The sequence below is a fragment of the Aplysia californica genome, unplaced genomic scaffold (assembly GCF_000002075.1).
Source record: "Aplysia californica isolate F4 #8 unplaced genomic scaffold, AplCal3.0 scaffold00802, whole genome shotgun sequence".
In the NCBI taxonomy this organism is placed as follows: Eukaryota; Metazoa; Mollusca; class Gastropoda; order Aplysiida; family Aplysiidae; genus Aplysia; species Aplysia californica.
The window spans coordinates 137,654-141,283 of record NW_004798072.1 but is presented as its reverse complement, the minus strand read 5'-3'; the positions used below and the strand labels follow the sequence as shown (position 1 = coordinate 141,283).

At 39.7% G+C, this 3,630-nt stretch overlaps 1 long non-coding RNA gene across 1 annotated transcript in view; it reads right to left on the bottom strand.

The window, feature by feature from the left end:
* Positions 1–3,031: 3,031 nt before the first annotated feature.
* Positions 3,032–3,630, bottom strand: part of LOC118478667 — an 11,932-nt gene continuing 11,333 nt past the window's right edge. Inside the window, exon 3 of the long non-coding RNA XR_004859216.1 lies at positions 3,032–3,598. This is a non-coding gene — a long non-coding RNA (uncharacterized LOC118478667). The remainder of the gene's footprint in view (positions 3,599–3,630) is intronic.

The following is a 3,630-nucleotide window of genomic DNA, read 5'->3' as shown; positions in this document are numbered from 1 at the left end:
TGCGTTCATGATGTGAGCGCATATAAAATACATCCCCATAACTTGACGTGGGAAGATTGAGGGAATGGGGTAGGGACTTTGACAATCGAACCACAACCCCTGACTGACATTTCAAGCGATCACCAACACGTCGACCCCACAACAGTGTTATAACACACAGCCGAACGTTTGGCTAAGGGGGGAAAAGGTTCTTACTATGAAAACAGACAAATCCTAACAAAAGACAGTCACCGGCCGAGCTTTATGATTATTGAACCGTTCCTAGCTTTGAAGACAATAATATCTCCCCCCTATTCCTTTGTTCAGCTCCACCTAACCGTGGTACTTGCGTACAGGAAAAGAATGCGTATCCTATCCTTCCCGATGTGTGTACTGGGGGGCTTCACGAACCGAATTCTGAAGACTTCATACTTTCCCAATCTTTATTTGTGTCACGACGTGGTGGAATCAGGCGCTTGTCAATTTTTGAAGTATGTGGAGTTATTGGTATTATCTTAAAGCTTGTTCAGTTTTCTTTCTATCGGTGGAAAAAAAATGCCCATAAATCTAAATAGAAGTCAAGATATTTGAGATTGAAGAAGGTTTGGTCGCCTGTGTTCAAAGGTAGAATTAGCGAGAAAATGGCCGCCAAAGTTTGGTTATTTCCATACAGCTAGATAGTCCATGGACACTGAACACTTACTTTTTTGTGCATTTAATCAACGTTTTCAGTAATAATCCACCCAAAAATGTGTTCTTACTTGGGCAACAATGGTGTTCAGGCAAAAGAAAAAAAAATCGATAAAAATTGCCTAGCGCAAAAACATGCCAGTTTCTTCTATTTCAATATTTTGACGAGCGTCTGATTTCATCACGCTGCCTCACATTTGATGATTGCTTATATGCCAGAGACATTTAGACATTGTGGCACTGTGTACCAAGCTAGAGGCCCACAGCAATCACAAAGGCGCTATTGTATTCTCGGTTGGAAAAACATTTTGATTGGATCTGAGTGGCTATGAGAAACCTTGATATAAGATATCCAACTCTTTAAATGTCAGTTGCTTACATGTTGTTAATTCTGATTAACAAAAACAGCAACAATAACAACAACAACAACAAAATCTATTGAATGCCACTCTAATTTGCATTCGTCCTTGAGTCGGTATCTGGCGATGAAGAGAATTGTGGTGTTTCAGATCACATTACTAGAGGCCGAAGGGTTGGGAGGGGGGGGGGGGGGCAAAGTGAACTTTAATTTGTTCAGTGAAAGACTAAAAGGGAAATAGCAAAACAGTTTCGACGCTCGAAAACCAAACGAATAGGAAATAAGGAAATAGGTTTGGGGGCTGGGTGAGTAAGTGAGAGACAGACAGACAGACACAGAGAGAGAGAGAGAGAGAGAGAGAGAGAGAGAGAGAGAGAGAGAGAGAGAGAGAGAGAGAGAGAGACAGACAGACAGACAGACAGACAGACAGACAGACAGACAGACAGACAGACAGAGAGTGAGAGAGAGTTGGGAGAGGGATAGAGAGGGCGAGAGAGAGAGAGAGATAGAGAGAGAGATAGTGAGAGAGGGAGTAAGGGAAAGAGGTAGGGGGAATAAAGCAAATAGTATAGAAAGAGAGACAGACACACACAGGGAGCAAGTGAGAGAGCAATTTCAATTTAACTTTAATTTGTTCAGTGCGAGACAAAAAGAGGGAACAGCAATTCAGTTTCGACGCTAAGACAAAGGATCGTGGGGAGGGGGGGGGGGTGGTTGAATGAGTGATATATAGACAGATAGATAGATAGATAGATAGATAGATAGATAGATAGATAGATAGATAGATAGATAGATAGATAGATAGATAGATAGATAGATAGATAGATAGATAGATAGATAGATAGATAGATAGATAGATAGATAGATAGATAGAAAGAGAGAGATAAAAAGAGAGATAAAGAGAGAGAGAGTTACAAGAAGACATAAGAAAAAAGGGGTTAGGTGGGTGGTCAGGTGGGGTGTTCGACAAATGCAGGGGGGGGGGGGCAGGGGGGGGGGCGAGTTAAACAAAAGATGAAAATCTTACCCGACTGGAAGTTTCATACATTTTAACATAGATATATACTTGTGATTTCTTTGCTATTTAATTTTTTTTAACCCCCCCCCTAAAAAAAACCCATTTTTTAATAATAAATAAATATTATTTTTAAAAACTCAATCATTTATGGCCATTAATGACTTTATTTAACTTGAGGTTACTGTGTTTTTTGGAATTTAAATAAAAGAACCTACTGTTTAGATTAAACACCAAGAGGAAAGCCATTTCAATCAAAATCGGGTGCACGTTTCCATTTCAGAATATGTGCTTTTTATTTGATGTCTGAAAACTAAAACACTCAGCATCATAACGGAACCAATAATAAAAGTCAACTCAATACTCCAGTCGGGCTATTGTCGTCGAAATCAGTTAGGCAATGTATCAGTTTGGTCGATCAGACACTTTGTTGACTCCACCACACTTCAAGAACAGCAGCAGCTGTTTTATAAAACGTATTCAATGCTATAATAGATCTGCTGTTAAAGATCCAAGGTAATATGTGAACCAGGTAAGGTTGCCTAAAGTCGTTAGGTCAATATTTGAACACAGGCCTGCCCGTTGGTCAAGCTATTCTTCTTTACCTAACAAAGCGTGTGTGTTCTCTAAGTGGTAAGACTTACTGAGACACAGTACTTTTGGGTTCTGTGTTTGCATGGTCCTCAAAAGGCAATACCGCTACTGCCAAGTTGTGCTAAATCATGCGGCCTGGTATTTTAGATGGCCTCTTGATAAGACAGTTTTTCTGTAGGTTAAGGCTTAGGGGATAGTCAACCTTATAGTATCATTATGGGGTTGTTTCGCACTGGCGTGGTTAGGCTATTCGTGTGGCCTAGTTAAGAAACCCGAATTCCCTTCAAGCTAATGTTGAGCACCCCCCCCCCCTTTCCTCAAAAACACAATCACCTCACTCTCACTCTTTTCTTTGGCTACCTCCTTTTCAATTTTGTTATACAATTAATTAATAATTTATCTTTACTCTATGCTTCCTTTTAACTGGCAAGCATGTTTCTCACACATAATATAGTATCCATTTTAGTCGAAACTTTTCCTGTGCAGCAGATAACATTTTAAACTTGATCACTTGGAGTATTTTGATTGTGCATTGCAAGCCGCAGTATCGTCCTAGCAGAAATATTCCCCATCATTCCCTACACTTTTATTCGGACTTTGGTAGCCATTTTGACTCCTCTTTAGAGCTTTACCCACGACACCTGTTTCCATTTCTTTTAGCCTGTAGGAAACGCTTTACAAAACCTTTCCAATGTATAAATCTAGAGTATTATAAGGAGAGCTAATAAATCCGGCTTGATAAGGACACCAGTCTACTTGTCGATCTCCCGCAGGACAAACCTAGCAGCTGTTTCTATTGACGAAATATAAACCTTCTATAATCCACAACTCTAGCTTTAATCTTTACCCAAACCCTAACCTGTAGTCAACAGACAGTGTTCAGTGATGATTTTATTTTGCCGGGGTATACAACGTTTGCCTTAAGTCTTTAAAGTGAGTAAGGAAAAAATAACGGTGTGCGTCTGCATTTTTTTATATATGGTTTTTTTTTTTT